A 22,850-nucleotide genomic window follows, 5' to 3' on the forward strand; every position below is an offset into this window, starting at 1 on the left:
CAGTACCACTTATTGAAGAGACTATCTTTTCTCCATTGTATATTCTTGCCTCCTTTGTTGTAGATTAATTGACTATATGTGCATGGGTTTATTTTGGGGCTTTCTATCTTGTTCCATTGATCTATATTTCTGTTTTTGTGCCAGTACCATACTGTTTTGACTACTGTAGCTTTGTAGTATAGTCTGAAATCAGGGAACCTGATTCCTCCGGCTCCGTTTTTCTTTCTTAAGATTGCTTTGACTATTCAGGGTCTTTTGTGTTTCCATACAAACTAAAAATTTTTTTGTTCTAGTTCTGTGAAAAATGCAATTGTTAATTTGGTAGGAATTGCATTGAATCTGTAGATTGCCTTGGGTAGTATAGTCATTTTGACAATATTGTTTCTTCCAGTCCAGGAACACAGTATACCTTTCCATTTGTTTGTGTCATTTTCAGTTTCTTTCATCAGCACTACATAATGACCAAGGGATCAATCCAAGAAGAAGATTGGATATATATTTACAATATATATTGTAAATATATATGCACCCAATATATGAGCACCTCAATATATAAGGCAAATGTTTACAGACAAAAGAGAGAAATTGACAGTAACACAATAATAGTGGGAGAATTTAACACCCCACTTACATCAATGGACAGATCATCCAGACAGAAAATCAATAAGGAAACACAGGCCCTAAATGATGTATTAGAAAGCTGAACTTAATTGATATTTGTAGAGCATTCCATCTGAAAGCAGCAGAATACACATCCTTTTCAAGTGCACATGGAACATTCTCCAGGGTAGATTACATGCTGGGCCGCAAAGCAAGCCTCAGTAAATTTAAGAAAATTGAAATCATATCAAGTATCTTTTCTGACCACAATGCTATGAGATTAGAAATCAACTACAAGAAAAAAACTGCAAAAAAACACAAACACTTGGAGGCTAAACAATATGCTTCTAAACAGCCAATGGATCACTGAAGAAGTCAAAGAGGAAATCAAAAAATACCTAGAGACAAATCAAAATGAAAACACTATGATCCAAAACCTATGGGATGCAGTGAAACTGTTCTAAGAGGAAAGTTTAAGCCATAGAAGTTTACCTCAGGAAACAAGAAAAATCTCAAACAGCCTAAACATTACACCTAAAGCAGCTAGAGAAAGAAGAACAAACAAAACCCAAAGTTAGCAAAGGAAAAAAAATCATAAAGATCAGAGAAGAATGAATGATATAGAGACTAAAAAACACTAGAAAAGATCAACAAAACTAAAAGCTAGTACTTTGAAAAGATAAACAAAATTGATAAACCTTAGCCAGATGCATCAAGAAAAAAAGGGAGAGCGAGCAAATCAATAAAATTAGAAATGAAAAACAAGTTACAATGGACAAACAGAAATACACAGGACCACGAGAGACTACTACAAGAAACTATATGCCAACAAAATGGACAACCTAGAAGAAAATGACAAATTCTTAGAAAGGTACAATCTCCCAAGCCTGAACCAGTAAGAGATAGAAAATATGAACAGACCAATTACAAGTACTGAAATTGAATCCCTGATTTAAAAACTCTCAACAAACAAAAGTCCAAGACCAGATGGCTTCACAGGGGAATTCTATCAAACATTTAGTGAAGAGTTAACACCTATCTTTCTGAAACTATTCCCAAAGATTGCAGAGGAAGAAACACTTCCAAACTTATTCTACGAGGCCACCATCTCCCTGATAACCAAAACCAGACAAAGATACCACAAAAAAAGCAAATTACAGGCCAGTATCACTGATGGACATAGACGTAGAAATCCTCAACAAAATATTAGCAAACTGAATCCAGCAATACATTAAAAGGATCATAGACGATAGTCAAGTGGATTTATCCCAGGGATGCAAGGATTTGTCAAGATCTGCAAATCAGTGTGATATCTCACCTACTTTTCCTGGTGACATTGGAATTGACCAAGTGAGCTAATCACCTAGTAGTTAATCCAGGGGCTTATTATTTTTATGGTTTCATGTGAAGAAATGAAGTCAAACAAACTTTAAAACTCAGCTAGGCCTATGTATACCGTTAGAATAAGAAAGTAGTTCTGTTATTTTATTTCAATTCTTAGGGTAAAATTTACTTTTTGAGGATCCGTTTATTATTCTTTTTAGTGTTAGTCATGAAAAATTAAAATGTAAGTATAATAGACATAATTACTACCTACTAGCAATTTCTCTTATATTGAGACAGTTTCATTTGTACTAAATGTATGAAATTGACAATTATATGCATGAATATTTAATTAATTAAAAAATTGATTACTGAGGCTTTCCTATTTGTTTTGAAAAACAGAAATTCATTCTAAGTATTTAAATACATTGAAACTTGATCTTCTGTTGCTAGGATATTCCAGACATAATAATACTGTTACTACCTTGAAAAATCTTGTTCTTGCTATGGAAGCAATCAAACACACATTTACCAGAAGAAAAAAAATATTTAGAATCAGCTTGTATTGAAATAAGTTTTCTTATAATACTAACTAATATTAAGTTGTAAGTCACTAAGTCCAAGTATGTTTTTTACTGCAAAGTTTAAACTACAGACTTTAAATTGCGCTGAGAATTGTTATAGAAGGAAGCAGCACTTTATTTCTAGAAAAATCAGACATTGTACTTGTTTTTTGGTGAGGCAGCAGAGTAAACATTCTAAAAATTAATATTTAATTTCTCAATAAAAATTAATTTCTCATAATTACTATTTAAGAATTTCTGTATCTTATTTTGTTCATGTATTAAAATTGTTTGTCCTTCACTTTGTTATAGAGATAAAAGATAAAAGGGCAATTTTAAACATGATTAATGTAATAGCAATATTCACTTGAACTAGACAATTTATGTTAGCATCACTAAGAAGCACCTACCTCTGAACATAATTAGCTTTTGAACTGTTAGAATGTTGTTATTTTTTTAGTAATTGTTGTGGGCTGAATTGTGTCTCTCCCCACTCCACCCCTTCCAAATTCATATGTGAAGTCCTAACCCCTAGTACCTCAGAATGTGAGTATATTTAGAGATAGGGTCTTTAAAAAGATAATTAAATTAAAATGAGGTCTTCAGGGTGAGCCCTAATCCAATCTGACTGGTGTTCTTATAAGAGGAGGAGATTAGAGCACAAACATACAGAGAAAAGACCAAATGAAGACACAGGGAGAAGACTGCCACCTACAAGCCAAGGGGATAGGCCTCAGAAGAAACCAGCCCTGCTGGCACCTTGATCTTGGACTTGTAGCCTCCAGAACTGTGAGAAAATACATTTCTGTTGTTTAAACCATTCAGTCTGTGGTACTTTGTTATGGTAGCCTTAGCAAACCAATACAGAAGAGCCATAACTATGGAAATTCCAAGACAAGTCTTCACTCTTCTGGGAGGTTTTATGAATTCCAGCCCTGATATCTGTAAACTTTTATGAGCTTCTCTGTTTCCTCTGACTTCTTGTTAGGTAAATAGAGAGGGGGTGTTGCAATGGATGATGAGAGTTTGATGTGTCCCAAAACATCTGAACACCAAATCTATTTGCTCTATAGGTCCATTTTTTTGTGTAAGGAGTAAGTCAGACTGTGTGTTCACATGTGCGTGTACGTGTATGTGAAGGGTGTGTGTGTGTGTATTGAAGAGGTGTTAGGTGTTATAGCATACTGGTTAAGAGTACAGACTCTGGAACCAGAAAGAGTCTAACTAACTCTCTCCTCCACATTTCCTAACTGTGATCTTGGGCAAGTTATTTACCCTCTCCTACCTTCGCATCCTCTATCTGTTAAATGGTTCAGTAATAGTCCCTACTTCATAGGGGCATTGTGTGGATTAATTAGAATGGTGCCTGACACATAAGTATTGGGTGAGTGTTAAACACTATTATATGCCTTTTTGCCTTTGACTGACAAGTGGCTTCAAGTGGAACAAAAGTCCCAGTGATTGGTGAGAAATAAAATGTACAGCAAGTTAAATTATCTATTTTGTTAAAGAAGAGAATACATTCCTTTTTAGACTTCATTCATTCATGAGTACATTTAAGTAAATCTTGATTGGCTATAATTGATAATATGTGTTACACTTCTTACATTTTCTTGCTTTTTGTAACACTATGGTGTATTTTGTTAAACAGCATTCTTAACTTTAATGTAGTCCAATTGAACAACTTTAATTTTATTTCTTTTTGGGAAACTTTTTCATATTTGGGAAATCTTTCATTTAACCAAAACCAGAAATACTATCTTTATTATTTTAGGTGCCAAAGTTTTGCTTTCAAATTTAAATCCTTTATCTGTCTGTAAATATATTTTTGTATATTATGTGAGGTAGAAATTCATCTTCTTTCTTTTTTGTCCTATGTGGATAATTATTTGTTCCAACATCATCTAAAGCGATTTTCCTTTTTCCACTGATTGCCAATGCCACCTTGGCTGTATATCAAATATCACTTAATCCTCACAGAGAGTAAACCGAACATCTTCTATGCAAGGTAATTTGCAAGATTAATCAAATTTACAAATAAATAATTTCAGTATCAGAAATTAGTCCTGTATGCTTGCACACGTGAAAGGTCATGTGAATAAAGTTATAAAAAACCTTGATTTAAATCCTGCTTCCTTTAGCCACCAGCTTGCATGATTTGGGGCAGCTTATTTTACCTCTGAGCTCATAAACTTTAGTTTCCTCAACTGTAAAATAAGGATAATGATCTCTACTTCATAGGGTTATTGTGAGGATTAACAAAATGAAGCAATGGGTTTGAAGAACCTTACATGGTGCCTGGAAAGTGGAAGGCACCGAATATCATTTGCCTCCTCTTCCATCCTCAATATTCCCATAATCTCAATAGGGTACTAAGGTTATATGCTCAAAGAAGGGCTCAAAGTGTGAGAACTGGGAAAACACTCAGAAATCAAACAGCTGAACTGCTCGTGGACAGGTCTGTAAGGCCAGATCAGAGAGGACTGCAAACTCCCTATCTCTCCATCTTCCACATTGACGAGCTCTCCTCTTGTCATACACTCTTTTGTTTCTCTCCCTTCCCTCCCACATGAGGGAGAATCAAATTCAATACAATCAGTAGTTTGTAGAAGGTAGAGATAGGCAGAAGAAACAGGATAATGGTAAGGACTTGGTAAAGGTTTTATTGTTTTTCTCATTCTATGAAATGTGAACCTGTTTTATCTTTCATAGGATTACAGCTATCAGACTTTTAGAGGTCCATGACTTATGTGCTAAATCTCTGCTGGTTTCTTTCCTGCCCTCTGAACCTTTTTTTCATAACCTTATTGATTTTCTGGTATTTACCTACCTTCCCTTGTTAATTCAGGGCTCCCATAGTCAACCAAGGGAAAAATGCATCAAACTCACTTTGTTCTCTGAATCCAGAACTGACAGAGCCCCTCAGCAGCATTTGGCGCAGTGGCTGATTTGCTGTAAATTTCTTTTCAAGTACAAGTTATTAGCCAATTAATTTCCATTTTAATCTCCTTATGACCCTAACACATTGTAGACAAGTAGAGTCTATTGATAAGATTAGGGATTTTTCAGTTAAATAAATCCAGTCCACACACACTTCAGTTCTTTTTCAAGGGAATGCAAAACTCTTATAAGGCTGAAAATGACTTGAGAAGAAAAGCTTGAAAAATTTTCAAGAGACCAGATGGTGGCAGCAGAGAATGTGAAAGAAAAAACTCTTATGAACAATAATGGTTATGTTGCAAATAGTTGCAAAACTACTAATTATGGGGACTTTCCTGGTGGTGCAGTGGTTAAGACTCCATGCTCCCAATTCAGGGGACCAGGGTTTGATGCCCAGTCAGGGAACTAGGTCCCACATGCATGCCGCAACTAAGAGTTTGCATGCCACAACTAAGGAGCCTGCCTGCCACAACTAAGACCCGGCACAACCAAATAAAAAATAAATAAATAAATATTTTTAAGAAGAACTACTAATTATGGATGGCAATTAAAATAAAATAAGGACGCTGGTTAAGGACATGTACTTCAGTGCTAGAGATACCTGGATTTGACTCAGTGGCAGTGTGAACTCAGGCAAGACAATTTCTTTAAGTGTTGTTTCCTCAGTTTGTAAAACGGGAATAATAATAGCTACAGGGTCGTTTGGGGATTAAGAAAGATAATGTAGGTAAAAGGTTTAACCCATGCCTAGAAAATTGTAAGTACTTACAGAGAGAGAGAGAGAGAGGGGTCGGGGTAAGGGAGAGAATGACTCATATCAAATATGAGCATGATCTCTCACAAGAAATTTCTATAACTTATTCTAAACCACTGGGGTACCACGGGGGAGATGGGAGCAGTTAACTCCCAGGTGCAGGCAGAAAGGAGATGCATTATCTGTAGAGAGTTTAAAAACAGCAATAATACCAACTAAAATCACTCTGCACCAGCAATTCTAAATCATGTTATTGATAAAGTACTCTTCTTGGAAACTCCTCTGTTCCTAACAAATTGAGGTTTCCTTTATCAATTAGGCATTTTACCCTCTGGCTTCTAACCTGTCTGTCTTCCATACTTATCTCTCACTGATCCTTTTCTCCAGTCCAATTGGACTAACCATTTAATGGAGATACTCTGCACATTCCTGCCTCTGCATTTTTGATCATACAGTTTCCACCGTCTGAAATGCCTTGTTCTCTCCCTTTCCTTTATCTAGATCTTACTTTTCCTTCATGGGCTCAGGATAAGGGGTATATTTTCTGGGAAGCCTTCCCCATCTGCTGGATTCCTAAAGATCTCTCTCTTCTTGTGTATGTAGTTATTTCTATCTCGGCATTTAGCACCTGCTCTTGTGTATTGAAATATATTGCCCCTCCCTTCCAGTGTAAAGGAGGAACTCATTCATGGAACTGTTTTTTTTCCATAATCTAGGCCAGCTTTAGGTTTTGATGTCATCTGTACACTTGGTGCTCACAACTGTGCTTAGAGTTCCCAGTACCCTATTTCACAGAATAAACATAAATGGTGGATATCTCTTATTTTGAACTTCCTTTGAGACATGTATATGTTACCTTAAATAGTGTATATAGTGTAATATCTATCAACATTGGACATTTAAGAAAGAAGAAATATGACTATATTTTGGGTTTGGGGGCAAGTGATTGGGGTCTATGTCTTAGAGCCAAGATTATTGTGGAAGGCCCAGGTATGAGCTCTGAACCCAGATTCCATAGATGTTATTTTTCAGTCATTTTTTTGTGGTATCTGAAACCCTTTCATCTCTGCTTTGCTGGTGCAAAATATGATGCAAGTGTTAGCATGTGACGTCCACCCCCATTATTGATTGCATGAAAAATACTGGGTCTTTGAACTCAACCCTTAACCTTGCATGTATATTCTAAACAACTTCTGCAAACAGTATACTATCAATGTTTACTTTGGTATTCCAATAGAGAAATGCATTTTTAGGAGGACACGTCAGCTAACAGACTACTTAAAATGAATTGAGAAGACCATTAGAGAAAATGTAGAATGTCAGAGTAAAATATATTTCTTCACATCCAAAGTTAGCTGTATACAGCGATGTTCTTTGTGAAAAACTCAGCCAGATCCTGGGATCAGAGACTCAGTCTCCAAAGTACAGGGATCTCAGAGGTTCTGGGGCTCTAAGAGGTGCTCTCGATAGAAAGAAGCATTTCTGGGCTGAGGCGGCTCCTGCTTAGGAGGAATTTTGGAAATGTGGTTTGGTTTCATTCCTCTCAGACTCTAGTGAGGTTGGACCTTAGCATTCAGTCTCTCTTTGTTTGCGGGAGTAAGGTGAGGAGAACTCTGTCTCATCTCATCATTGATTAGAATTTCTATCTTTGTTGTTTCAGGAGCCTAGTTCTGGGAGCCAACCAAAGTTCGTCATTACCAAAGGTACATAGACAGTGTGGTAAGGGAGAAAATAGCACATGTCTTTAGCTATTTGAAAGACTGCTGGATGAAAATGAACTGAGACTTACTCTCTATAAAACCAAGGAATAAAACCAGGAACAATGGTAATAGACTTCAGTTTAAAATAAATAGCAGAACTTTCTAACAGTCAGTTGTCCATATATAGAATGGACTGTAGTGTTGATACTGAGTTTTCCATGATGAGAGACAGTCATGTAAGTGGGACTTCTACAAGGTGTTCAAATATTAGGGAATGATCTGAATAAATGAATTCTAACTCTCCTTTTTATCCATAGTCTGTAGTTTTGTGATTTTGCCATTTCTTTTTCCAGATCTGTTGATTAGCCAGTCAGAATTTTTCGAACATGTGAAATTCAAATGAATCAACGTACAAAAAGCAGATTATCTTTCCTCTCTCTCTTACCTATTCTCATTATTACTGTAGATTCTGGTCTTGTCTTCTAACTTCTACCAGCTAGGGAAATAGAAGGAATAACCTCCAAGTAGAAAATTATATGGTGTTAAAATAGTAGGTATATAAAAAAATCACATGAAATTTTGGAAGACTATGCACAGAATTTCACTTTTTTAAAGCTTGGAAAGAGATGCAGTCTTGTAATGAAGTCTTAGGTGTCATGCAAAATGAGAAATCAGGAATTTGAGTCTCCTGCTGTGCTTTCCCATCAACGGAAAGCTTTATTCGTATAGTGAACAATTCTTTTCCCCAGCCTGGGTGGTCCCAAAGGATAGATTAAATGAAGAATTTGTGGGAGGCACAAGTGCTCTTTCTATTCTGCCTTCCATTCAAGAGACAAAAAGAAAATTGCAAGCTTCTTTGGGTGTCTGACTCACATGTTATATGCAGGTGCCATATTGATAATTTCCTGTATGACAAGAAAACAATAGATTCCCCCTCCTTTTTTTGAGTGGGGTTGAGTGTAGGCATTGCAGTGAAGTAGTTTGAAGATCCTTAGAGGGAGGGTAGTATAAAGCCTTTTGTATGATAGTCAAACCACCGGGTGGAAGGAAGAATGACTTGTGATTGTATCAGTCTGTGTCCAGTCAGGAGACAGAAACCACACAGTAATTAGTTATTTGAACAGGGAGAGTTAAATATAAAGAATTGTCAACTATAACAGGGGATTTGAGTAATGAGAGATTAGATAGTATAGAGTAAAAGCTCTAAAAAATATGAGAATAGCATATATAAGGAGCAGTCACTACCTGTAGGGCTGAGGTACACTTTGTTGGAGAAGACACAGTTGTGGGTCAGTATATGGCTGAGAACTCACTGGGGTACTGCACAGGTGGAACTTGCTGGAAATCTGAATCTAGGGTTCCAGGGAAAGCTGTTCATGAGGAAGTGTCTCACTGGAGGTACTTTATGACAAAACCACCCAAGGGAGGTGCCAGGGGAAGCTGCAGGCTGTTGAATCCTGCTGACTGCTCTTGGCTTCATTTATTACTTTTGTTGTTGTCCTCAATTCCTTTGATTTCTGCTCTTTTTATTGTTTCCTTCCTTATGCTTGGTTCGTGATTATTTTAACTCTCCTTTTTCTAGTTTTCTTAGGTTGGAAACTTGGATCAATGATTTGAAATTTTCCTTCTTTTCTAATATGAGTGTTTAGTGCTATGAATTTCCCTTAAGCACTACTTTCCAGTCATCCCCAAGTTTGATATGCTGTGTTTTCATTTTCGTTCAATTTAAAATCTTCTTTAATTTCCTTTGTGATTCCATTTTTAAAAACAAATTCACCTTTTCTCTTTATGTTTCACTTTGGCTGATTTCTACTGACCTCTTTTAAAGTTCACTTCTTCTTTCCTTAGTTGTGTTAAATCTACCAATGAACCTGTTGAAAGAATTCTCGTCTGCTACTGTATTTTTTACTTATAGCATTTCCTTTTAGTTTTTTCTTATAGTTTCTGTATCTCTGCTGAAATTACCATATGTTCATGCACGCTGTCCAACTTTCCCATGTTTGTATTTTAAGCATAGTTGTTTTTAATTCCCTGTCTAATACTTAGACATCTCAGTCATATCTGAGTTTGGTTTTGTTGATTACTTTGTCTCTTGACAGTATATATTTTTTTAAATTGCTTCTTCATGTACCTTTTATGTTTTACATGCATTGTATTAATCTTGTGTAGGAATGTAGAGACTGAGGTAAATGGAATCTGGGAATAGGAGCCTGGAAATTGTTATATCTCTTACTTTGCTAAACCTTTTGCATGGGGATTGAATTAATCTAGTCAGAAATTGAGCTGGGTTTGTGTTTTGTTATTATTAGAGTCACCATCTGTGCATATTCCTTAGTGCCTTTGCATATTCCTGTTAAAGGGTCTTCCTACCAGCCTCATCTTCCAATAGCATAGCTGCTCATTCTACTGGATCCAATAATACTTATAGATTATGTTTAATTGTATTAGGTCTGTGCTTGTGGTAGTCACCTCTCTTAGTATACGCTTGTACTTTACTCTTCTAACTGATGGAAGTAAAACCAGGTTCTTGTGATCTATGCCTGAAATGCAGAAGCAGAAGTTTGGTTATATACCCTCACATCCACTCCCCCCCTCCTCGCCCCTTGCCTCTTTCACCACTCAAGTGTGAGTGAAATAGAGTCAAATGTGGACAATTATTCTATTTCCTTTTATGTTCTCAAGTTCACACAAAGTTGCCAGAATTAACACTGTTCCACCCACAGTGCTCACTACCATAAGAGGAACATCTTTACTTTTGAATAAAAACAATAAAAGAAGAAAAGACAAAAAAATATTGGCTTTGGAAGTTATAGAAAAATCTTGATTTGGCGTCCCTTTTTATTTATGTGGTTCAAAAAGTATTATATGACAAGTAGTTTTTCTTTGTGGAAACTTATCATCAATTTCCTTCTTGGATCATATTTCCTATCTTTTGTCTCTTTTATCAAAGATATTTCTCTTAGTAAGAGTTATTAAATTCTTCCTTCTTCTTAGAGTAGTCTGATAGCATTCTCTAATATCCTGTGAATAAATTTCTATCAAGACAATTATCACTACAGCTAACGATCTATCCTCTTGCTCAACCAATATTCATGGTTTCACTTTTGTTTGGACACCTGAACTCCGTTAGTAAGGGACAAAGTTATGTTTTGCATGCATGGTACAAGGATATTCATAAAGCATTTGTCCTTTTTTTAAAAATAGATTTAATTAATTAATTTATTTATTTATTGGCTGCCTTGGGTCTTCATTGCTCCGCACGGGCTTTCTCTAGTTGCGAGGAGAGGGGGCTACTCTTCCTTGCGGTGTGCAGGCTTCTAATTGCAATGGCTTCTCTTGTTGCAGAGCACAGGCTCTAGGAGCACAGGCTCAGTAGTTGTGGTGCACAGGCTTAGTTGCTCCATGGCATGTGGGATCTTCCCAGACCAGGGCTCGAACCCGTGTCCCCTGCATTGTCAGGTGGATTCTTAATCACTGCGCCACCAGGGGAAGCCCGAGCATTTGTTCTTATTTGGAGATGGGTGGTCATGAACGGGCCTTAAGACAGTACAGATGCCTTTCTAGTCATTGCTTTAAGAAATAAACATCTTAGATAAAACCAGAGAGAAAGAGATTCTTTCAGACAATTATCCCACATATGAATCTGTGTAGTCATTCTTTCTCTTTCTAAAAAGTTTCTCAATCATGATTCCTGGGTCTTCTGTCCCCTATTTTTACTTTACACCATTCAAAGCTATTAATTTCTGGGCCTGCATATATTATCCCATGTAACATGGTCAAGAGAGAAGCGTCAACTAATAGTGACTTGGACAGTATATTTCTCTCTTGCATTTGAGAAATTTGGAAGAGACAGCATAGGACTGAATGGCATTCCATAGGGTTAGGGAAAAATCTGGGCTTCTGTCTCCTTTCTACCTTTCTTGTGCATAGTCAGCATTCTCAAGTTTACTGGATGGTCCAATAGGGCTACAGTCCAGTCAGACAGTAGAAAGGGACAAATCAAGGCAAGCACCCTCTCTTCAAGAACGCTTCCTAGAAGATGCCTCATATCACTTTCACACAGACCAGCTCTCAGTCACATGGCCACACCTAGGTGCACGAAGAGAGGGAAAATGTCTGCATTTTGAACTGCTGTGTGCTTAGCTACATTTGGGGGATTCTGGCACTAAAATTAAAGGAAGACTGATTTTGGCAAACAGCCCATTGGTGTCTGCCACGTACCATATCGACATGTACATTCTTAAGAAACACATCACAGAAGTCAGTCACATTCAGAACTGAGAATTCCATTTATTCTACTAAGATAATTCATAAATTCAGTTGCATACGATTCATATGCTAGAGCAGTCTGCACACCATAGCAATTCTGAATGTAATTCTATGCTCACACCTTAATATATAACTCAATATAATTAAAATTAATTCATAGTCATTTTTGATACAAGCCAAGAATCATTTCCTCCTAAAAGTTAACATGAAAAATATGGAAGTTACTGATTAATATGTCTCAGTAAATTCTATAGCACTTTCAGTGCATGTGTTCACATTGTTAGATGTATTAACCTTTTATCCTCTGCTTACTGTCCCAGTTTTACGTTCTGTGGTGTTTACATCCACTCTAGACTCTAGACTAAGTTTAAAAAAATCGAATAATCTGTAATAATCAAAGGAATCAATAATAATTTCTTTACATTCAAGTTAAAATATTAAAGGAAATCTTTAATTGAGGACCTTATCCAATTAGAATTATGTTAACACTACTCTGCATCCCTAAATTGAACTGATTCCACAACTTTGTCTTCTTGTTAAGAAAGTGTAGGCCAATTTTAAACATAGCTAGTCAAGATGAATCAGATAAAAATTAACTCTTAATTATCAAGGGAAATTTTAATTTCTCTATAAATTTAAAGCAACACCTTTCACCAATATTCATGCAGTTCATCCTTTAGATTACGAAAAACTTTGTCCTGACCCCATTCACTCTCAAATTACTGCCCCATTCCTCCACTTCCCTTTGGAGAGAAGTCCTTTGAAATATTATTCTATATTTTGTGTCTTTAATCACTCTCCTCCCAGTGTCTCTTGAATCCACTGCAATTAGGTTTTTGCCTCCGTCATTCCACCCAACCTCTGCCAAAGATTTCTAGGTTTCTAAATCCAATGGTCGCTTTTCAGTACTCATCTTATTAATGTATCTGCAGCACTGGTACCATTGATTTTTTTTTAATTAATTAATTAATTAATTAATTTTTGGCTGTGTTGGGTCTTCGCTGCTGCTCACGGACTTTCTCCAGTTGCGGCGAACGGGGGCTACTCTTCATTGCAGTGCGTAGGCTTCTCACTGCGGTGGCCTCTCCTGCTGCAGAGCACGGGCTCTAGGCGCGCGGGCTTCAGCAGTTGTGGCTCGCGGGCTCTAGAGTGCAGGCTCAGCAGTTGTGGTGCACGGGCTTAGTTGCTCTGCGGTATGTGGGATCCTCCTGGACCAGGGATCGAACCCGTGTCCCCCGCATTGGCAGGTGGATGCTTAACCACTGTGCCACCAGGGAAGCCCGTTACCATTGATTACTCCCTTCTCCTTGAAGCTCTTTTTTCTCTCGGCCTCTAGGACACTGCACACTTCTGGTTTTTCTCTTATCTCAGTGACCCTTCATTTTCCATTTCTTTTGCTCGTTCTGCCTCATCTTACCAAACTCTTAACGTAGTAGTGCTCTAGAACTTACACTTGAACTTTCTTTTCTCTCTGTGCTCAAGAGCTTAACAAGTCTGATGGATTTAAAAACAATCTGTACACTGATGACTAAACAATTTGTAGCTATAACCTGGATATTTCCCCTAAATCCAGACTCATATCTAACCGCCTATTTGACATTTCAACTTAAAGATCTAATAATCATTTTAAATGTAATATGTCCAAAGCTGAGCACTTGATTTTTGCCCCAAGACTTCTTCCACAGGCTACTTGTGACATCTCCGTCATACCACTCGCTCCAGCCCAAAGCCTTGGAGTCATTCTTGAAGCTGTTTTCTCTTACTTGCTCTATGTAATCATTTAGCATTGCCTCTTAGCATTGCCTTCAGAGAATATCCAGAATCTGACCATTTCTCATTGTCAACACTGCTATCATTATAAACCAAGCAACAAACAGTTGTTGCTTGAGGATTATTGCAGTAGCTTCCTAACTGTTCTCTCTTCTGTTCTCTTGCCCACTGAGTTTCTTCTTAGCAGTCGTGTCATTTCTACGCTCAAAACTTGCCGCTAGCTTCCCATTTTCCCTCTACATGACAGCTGAAGTCTCTCTGAAATTCCTCTGTGGTGCTCTCCCAGACTCTTTCTGCCGCCCGCCCCCATAATGGAGCTCTGGATTTAGCACTCTAGACGGGGCAAGAGAGAGATGACCTCCTTTGGTAGCTTCCCACACAGCTGGGGAAGTTGGGTGCTTACTCACATGCCTTCCTTTTCCTTTACAGGATAAATCACAGGCTGAGGAAGATCTTTCTTGGCTCCAAGCTATACCACCTTGGGAGATGGTGTCACAGCTGAAGTCACACTGCTCCTTTGAGGTGGGGAGCAAAAAATGTGAGCCATCTTTTACGCTACCATGATGCTGATGTGACTTCTAACTGTGATTTTATATTTTAGCACCTCCACTTCTGTGGCTTTCGTCTTGTCTCCAGAAGTTTCCTTTAAAACCAACTGGGGAGGAAGAATTCTCATACCTCTGAGTAAGAAAAGGATAAAACACTAAAACTTCAATCAAGAAAAAAAAAAAAAGATTAACCCCACCCAAGTTAAAAATAAACAAAACATGGATTCACTAGAAATTATTGGTAAGAGACTTGTGCTCTGAAATGTCTGCTTATTGAATTACAAGCAAAAAAAAAAAAAAAAAAAACTGAATGAATTATCTATACAGAAAAGTTGTTTCACTTAACATAGTTTTGAGTGAACGACCCTAATTGCCTCTTAGAACGTGGGAAAGGCCCTTCGGCCAGGTAGTGGCTCTCGGTTGTAACTGGGTGAACTTTCAATGAAAGAATTATGTAGTTAAGGAAGACTCCATGGTGAGAAAAGTTTGAGCTCCAAGAGGGACTTTTTCCTACAAAGGAGTAGTGTGGGAAAGCATTCTGGGTAGAAGTAAATGGCATGTGTGAAAGTTGAAGGTGAGGCCACAAAGGACATGTATAGAAAGTGGAAATTACTTTTACATGACTGCAATAGTGTGGGTGAGTGGAAAGTATGTAATACAAAAGGACAGTAATTGTCTGAAGTTTTGTGACTCAACCAGCAGTTTTATTTTGATCCCATAAGATCTTCTGAGAAGGAAAGTATATAGTGATATTGTGAGAGTGAGGAAGGATTGGGTGAGTATTTAGTCCTAGCTCCCCTACTAACTGGCTGAGTTCTTGGGTCATTCAGTTTCCTCATCCATAAAATATAAGGTTAATTCTAGAAGTCCCTTTCAGCTTAAAAATAATTTATAAATCAGCAATAAGTAGAGGAAGAATTGCTCTAAAACTTGAGATGTAAGAAATATCACGGAGCCTTTTTTTCGGTGAAATTAAATCTGGTTTATTTATTCAACAAATAATCATTTAACGGTCATTATATGCCAGACGTGTTCAATTCTGGGGATATTCTTGGAAAAGAAGGCAGACAAGGTCTTGCCCTACTGGAGTTTTTTTCTAGTTTTCACTGTCCAAGGATGAAGTCTAATATCACTCATTTTCCACAAGTCCTGCCCTATGTCTTGGGTTAGTCCAAACCTGTGATTTACACAATCCAGGAAAAATAAGAGCAATCCCTGGCTCTCTGTTTCTGGACATCACAACGGCCATTGCTTTTTGTCTGATCGTAAGATATTTTTGAAAGTGTCTGGCTCTGTAGGTAGCATCCTTTCTCAAGAACCAAGTGCTGTTCTAGAAACTTTTGCTAAGGCTCTATTTGTCTCCATTTCCACAGGAATTCATGTAGCTGTCGATGTCCTAGATCCTGTCCTTTTTATGATGCCATGATTAAGTAGGCCAGTGAATGCCACTCCACAAAACCCACCTTTATCCAACTCCTCAGTCTTTGGGAATCAAGCTACCACGAGCCTTTGAACTACTACCCTGCTCAGTTCTCAAGGCTACAGCTTCTACCATGTCCTATTTGGGCAATGCAGTCCTTGTCTTCGTAAGGCCTGAGGCTGCAAACCAGTGATCCAAGGATTGAATTTGATTCACAGATGGGATTCTTCTCCAATTGCTACTGTCTCCACCACTCCCTTCTGTTTCCCAACAATACAACTGAGCATCTGTGTCATCATTCTTTCACTGTTGCTTTTCCTACATTTGTGGTTCACCTCCCAACTCCAAAAATCAGATTGTCCAAGTTTAAATCCAAGCTCCATCACTCACTAGCTGTACGGCTTGGTCGAGTTGTTTAGCCTTTCTGTATTTCAGTTGCCCCACCTTTACATTGCAAATACATAAAAGACACCTATCTCATAAAGGTGTTGTAAGGATTAACTGAATTAGTGTATGTGTGACACTTAGAACCATATCTAGCATATAGTAAGTGCTTTGTAGGTGTTTTTATTTTATATTATTATTGCTTATTATTTCTTTATTATTACTGACTTGACTTGTATAAATATTTGAATGAGATCCATGGACCAGATCTTTCCACATAGAGGTTTTAGTGGAAGTTTTCTCCAAAGTAGTTCTACTTTCAACCATGTCCTACCAACATTTTTGGTCTTTAACAACAAAAAAATGTTTAACTAGCTCCTTAGCAGTGAGCAGAAAGGTCTAATGGACTTCTTTTTAGGGGGCGGAGGTGTGTGAAGAATCATCTTTCATTCCTTTGATATGAGATTAGTAATTTAAAAAAAATCACCCTATCACATTTTACCAGGCCAAAGAAAATGTACCCGGTTTCTAACTCTGAAGTCTGCACAGATTTCCTCACTCTGGCCCTTACTTATGCCCCACCAAGAAGATGTTTCTACTACATTGAGAAACTGGCTAAATTTCACCCCCCCCCCCCATCTGTTTCCTAAGACTAACTTGTGTTTTTTCATTCCATATCACTTATAACTCAAGGTAATTTGACTTGCTTCTTCAAGTTGCAGGCTTCACTTGTTAGCTGGCTTGTCAATCATCCATTTTCTGTGGTGAGTCAAAAATATTTTTCACTTGGTGAATAAAATATGGATATTTCATTTTATTGAACCATTTCAAGTTTCTAGAGTTGAATTGTTGATGTCTTGAGATTCTTTGCACCTGCTTAATTTTGATACATGACCTTTACATTGCTTTGAAAGTCAAACTTCTAATGGGGAAGATTTTATTTTAATGTACATATTGGCATGTTTCATAGGTTCATAAGCTCTTTCTTTTATGTGCAGAGAATGAAAATAAATGATCCTTTGACCGCCTGTCAGCCAGAGTTTCATTACCTATATCTGACCATGTCCCTTAGGTAGAAATGGCAGCCAGGGGCAGTTGGGTTTTTATTTATTGCTATGACCTTTTGTGCACATTTGAAAGGAAACATGGTTGTGAATCTAGAAATAGGGTACATGCAGAGACCAGGAAATTTCAGAAACTGACTGAATGATCCTGTGATGAAATGGGCAGATCCTAATCTAACTTCTTGTTGCCTCATCTTTTGAGTACATAAATCCCTGCCACTATCCAGGCGAGGGAGGAAGAGCCTTTCTATGAGACTGTACCTTTTACATTCACACTCTTCTCCATATGCTGGTCCTGCCGCTCACTTTAGGAATGTGGAGATATGGGGGGGAGGGGAGGTGGTGAAGAATTGGAGAATTCAGGGAAAGGGGACCATTTTTTAATGTGCTTCAGAATGAAGACTCCAGTGAGATATGTCAGAGAACACATTTGTTGTTCGTGGTGGTTGTAGTTGCTAAGTAGCCAGTCCTAGAGAATAAGAAGTTCAAAACAAAAGAAAAAAATGTATTAACTATGTTCTAAGAGTTGTTTTCACTGCTTTACAGACCTTATCTCTTTTCACCCTATAATAATCCTATGAGATAAGAACTAATTTTATGCCCATTTTAAAGGTGAGAACATTTGGGATCAGATGGGCAAAGTAACTTGTTCAAGGTACCTGTTTAGTAAGAGCAGAACCAGACTTAAACCCATTCTGTTTGTTTCAGATCACACAGCGAGAGAAGTGACAGCCTAGTTGTTCTCAGGACTTTCCTATAGTATGGAAAGTTTTTATTGATTATTTATGGTAGACTTACAGACCATATAAAATTGCTAAGCTATTTTTAGGAGTATTTTTTTTATTGTTGTTGCCATGGCTTTATTTATTTATTATTTTCTTTTCCACTATGTTCTATCACAGGATATTGAATATAGTTCCCTGTGCTATACAGTAGGACCTTGTTGTTTACCCCCATTCTATATATAATAGTTTGTATCTGCTAATACCAAACTCCCAATCCATCCCTCTCCCACCACCATTTTCCTTGACAACCACAAGTCTGTTCTCTATGTCTGTGAATCTGTTTCTGTTTTGTAAATAAGTTCATTTGTGTCATATTTTAGATTCCACATATAAGTGATATATGGTATTTGTCTTTCTCTTTCTGACTTACTTCAGTTAGTATGATAATCTCTAGGTCCATCCATGTTGCTGCAAATGGCCTTATTTCATTCTTTTTTATGGCTGAGTAGTATTACATTGTATATATATATACCACATCTTCTTTATCCTTTCATCTGTCAATGGGCATTTAGGTTGCTTCCATGTCTTAGCTATTGTAAACAGTGCTGCAGTGAATATTGGGGTGCATGTATCTTTTCGAATTAGAGTTTTCTCTGGATATATGCCCAGGAGTGGGATTGCTGGACCATGTGTACCACGGCTTTAAATGCAGATTTTAAAAGTTATCCCTATTAGTAGTTAAAAATTATGGTAATATTGATGAACACATTGCTAGTTAGGCTCTGGTGAATTGTCTCCTTCAAGTAGTAGGGATTTACTTTGAGTATTCATGGAGAAATGAGGAGACATAGAAAACTGTTTTCCAAATTTCACAATGAAATCAGGTCTATGGAAAATTGGAACATTTTTCAAGATTCAACAATAGGTCCAAGACCAAATAGCAATTCCTGTGACCTGGCTATTTTGTCATCCACTCAGGAGTAGGCATCGGTGAATTCTTGCTCTGGGCATTCTAGTTCAGCCAGCTGTGACCCATACAGAGAGGTCACATGACAAAACAGACAGCTTTAATAGAAGACATTCTCTACAGTTGTTTTCCTCACAGGAGGGCTCTGAGGACATGATAGGTACTTAGATACCTCCTCAACACAGCTCAAATTTGCAATTCAAATTTATAGCTATATTTACTGTAATTACTATAAAATATAGAAATGACAAATACAATTTTGCACTAAAATCATAGTTTAGATTGTCAAGAAATAATACACTTTTAACTTCTGGTTGAAATAGAGATTGAGGTTGTTCAAAGGCTTAGAGATTTTTCCACTTAGATTATTCCTAAGTGTACCTACCAGTTCATAAGAATCAGGTGAACTTTCACCTCTAGCTTTAGCATCAACTATTTTATTTAATCTATAGATCTTGCCTGCAATGGACTGAATATTTATGTCCCCTCAAAATTCATATGTTGATTAAAAGGATCACACACCATGATCAAGTGGGGTTTATGCCAGGAATGCAAGGAATCTTCAATATATGCAAATCAATCAATGTGATACACCGTATTAACAAATTGAAGGATAAAAACAATATGATCATCTCAATAGATGCAGAAAAAGCTTTTGACAAAATTCAACACCCATTTATGATAAAAACCTTCCAGAAAGTAGGCATAGAGGGAACTTACCTCAACATAATAAAGGTCATATATGACAAACCCACAGCCAACATTGTTCTCAATGGTGAAAAACTGAAACCACTTCCACTAAGATCAGGAACAAGAAAAGATCGCCCACTCTCACCACTATTATTCAACATAGTTTTGGAAGTTTTAGCCACAGCAATCAGAGAAGAAAAAGAAATTAAAGGAATCCAAATCAGAAAAGAAGAAGCAAAACTGTCACTGTTTGCAGATGACATGGAACTATAGAAAGAGAATCCTAAAGATGCTACCAGAAAACTACTAGAGCTAATCAATGAATTTGGTAAAGTAGCAGGATACAAAATTAATGCACAGAAATCTCTTGCATTCCTATACACTAATGATGAAAAATCTGAAAGAGAAATTAAGGAAACACTCTCACTTATCACTGCAACAAATAGAATAAACTACCTAGGAATAAACCCACTTAAGGAGACAGAAGACCTGTATGCAGAAAACTATAAGACACTGATGAAAGAAATTAAAGATGATACAAACAGATGGAGAGATATACCATGTTCTTGGATTGGAAGAATCAACATTGTGAAAATGACTCTACTACCCAAAGCAATCTACAGATTCAATGCAATCCCTATCAAACTACCAATGGCATTTTTCACAGAACTAGAACAAAAAATTTCACAATTTGTATGGAAACACAAAAGACCCCGAATAGCCAAAGCCATCTTGAAAAAGAAAAATGGAGCTGGGGGAATCAGGCTCCCAGACTTCAGACTATACTACAAAGCTACACTAATCAAGACACTATGGTACTGGCACAAAAACAGAAATATAGATCAATAGAACAGGATAGAAAGCCCAGAGATAAACCCACACACATATGGTCACCTTATCTTTGATAAAGGAGGCAAGAATATACAATGGAGAAAAGACAGCCTCTTCAATAAGTGGTGCTGGGAAAACTGGACAGCTACATGTAAACAAGTGAAATTAGAACACTTCCTAACACCACACACAAAAATAAACACAAAATGGATTAAAGACCTAAATGTAAGGCCAGACACTATAAAACTCTTAGAGGGGGGCTTCCCTGGTGGCGCAGTGGTTGAGAATCTGCCTGCCAATGCAGGGGACACGGGTTCAAGCCCTGATCTGGGAAGATCCCACATGCCGCGGAGCAACTGGGCCTGTGAGCCACAATTACTGAGCCTGCGCTTCTGGAGCCTGTGCTCCGCAACAAGAGAGGCTGTGATAGTGAGAGGCCCGCGCACCGCGATGAAGAGTGGTCCCCACTTGCCGCAACTAGAGAAAACCCTCACACAGAAATGAAGACCCAGCACAGCCATAAATAAATAAATAAAATAAAATTAAAAAAAAAAAAAAAAAAAAAAACTCTTAGAGGAAAACATAGGCAGAACACTCTATGACATAAATCACAGCAAGATCCTTTTTGACCCACCTCCTCCTAGAGAAATGGAAAAAAAAAAACAAATGGAACCTAATGAAACTTAAATGCTTTTGCACAGCAAAGAAAACCATAAACAAGATGAAAATACAACCCTCAGAATGGGAGAAAATATTTGCAAATGAAACAACTGACAAAGGATTAATCTCCAAAACATACAAGCAGCTCACACAGCTCTATATCAAAAAACAAGCAACCCAATCCAAAAATGGGCAGAAGGCCTAAATAAACATTTCTCCAAAGAAGATATACAGATGGCCAACAAACACGTGAAAGGATGCTCAACATCACTAATCATTAGAGAAATGCAAATGAAAACTACAATGAGGTATCACCTCACACCGGTCAGAATGTCCATCATCAAAAAATCTACAAACAATTAATGCTGAAGAGGGTGTGGAGAAAAGGGAAACCTCCTGCACAGCTGGTGGGAATGTAAATTGATACAGCCACTATGGAGAACAGTATAGAGGTTCCTTAAAAAACTAGAAATAGAACTACCATACAACCCAGCAATCCCACTATTGGGCATATACCCTGAGAAAACCATAATTTAAAAAGACACATGCACCTCAAAGTTCATTGCAGCACTACTTACAATAGCCAGGACATGGAAGCAACCTAAGTGTCCATAGACAGATGAATGGATAAAGAAGATGTGGCACATATATACAATGGAATATTACTCAGCCATTAAAAGAAATGAAATTGAGTTATTTGTAGTGAGGTGGATGGACCTAGAGTCCGTCATACAGAGTGAAGTAAGTCAGAAAGAGAAAAACAAATACCATATGCTAACACATATATGGAATCTTAAAAAAAAAAAAAAGGTTCTGAAAAACCTAGGGTCATGGCAGGAATAAAGATGCAGATGTAGAGAATAGACTTGAGGACACGGGGAGGGTGAAGGGTAAGCTGGGACGAAGTGAGAGAGTGGCATTGACATATATACACTACCAAATGTAAAATAGATAGCTAGTGGGAAGCAGCTGCATAGCACAGGGAGATCAGCTCAGTGCTTTGTGTCCACGTAGAGGGGTGGGATAGAGAAAGTGGGAGGGAGACGCAAGAGGGAGGGGATATGGGAATATATGTATACGTATAGCTGATTCACTTTGTTATACAGCAGAAACTAACACAACATTGTAAAGCAATTATACTCCAATAAGGATGTTAAAAAAATTAAAAAATAAAATGACAAGTCAAGCTTAAAAAAATATAAATTCATATGTTGAGATCCTAATCCCCCAAAATGCGGACTTTAGGATGTGATTTGGTTATGAGAGCAGAGACCAAATGAATGGGATTAATGTGCTTATTCCAAGAGATCCCAGAGAGATCCCTCACCCCTCCTCCATGAGAGGTTATAGTTAGCAGGTGCTACGAACAAGAAATGAACCAGAACCTGAGTTCACGCCAGACACTGAATCTACTGATGCCTTGACTTTAGACTTCCCAACCTCCAGAACTGTGAGAAAAAAATTTCTGTTGTTTATAAGCCACCCAGTTTATGGTATTTTGTTATAGCAGCCCAAACAGACTACACCATTGCTATAGAGCTCGTCTCTCTTGCAATATGATGTACTTACAGTAATAAGAATAGTGGGCTTAGAATTATTTTGTGCTACTAACATCTTGATTTTATGTAAGTTTAATTAAATT

General features: G+C 37.5%; 1 long non-coding RNA gene across 1 annotated transcript; it reads left to right on the forward strand.

Annotated features, from left to right (window-relative positions):
- The first annotated feature begins 5,719 nt into the window (after positions 1-5,719).
- On the forward strand, positions 5,720-21,481 carry LOC309626434. The gene is made up of 3 exons (XR_014243194.1): positions 5,720-8,005; positions 14,349-14,441; positions 14,521-21,481. It is a non-coding gene; the product is annotated as an uncharacterized lncRNA (long non-coding RNA).
- The last annotated feature ends 1,369 nt before the right edge of the window (positions 21,482-22,850 follow it).

The sequence above is a fragment of the Balaenoptera borealis genome (genome assembly GCF_965194805.1).
Source record: "Balaenoptera borealis genome assembly, chromosome: 1".
In the NCBI taxonomy this organism is placed as follows: domain Eukaryota; kingdom Metazoa; phylum Chordata; class Mammalia; order Artiodactyla; family Balaenopteridae; genus Balaenoptera; species Balaenoptera borealis.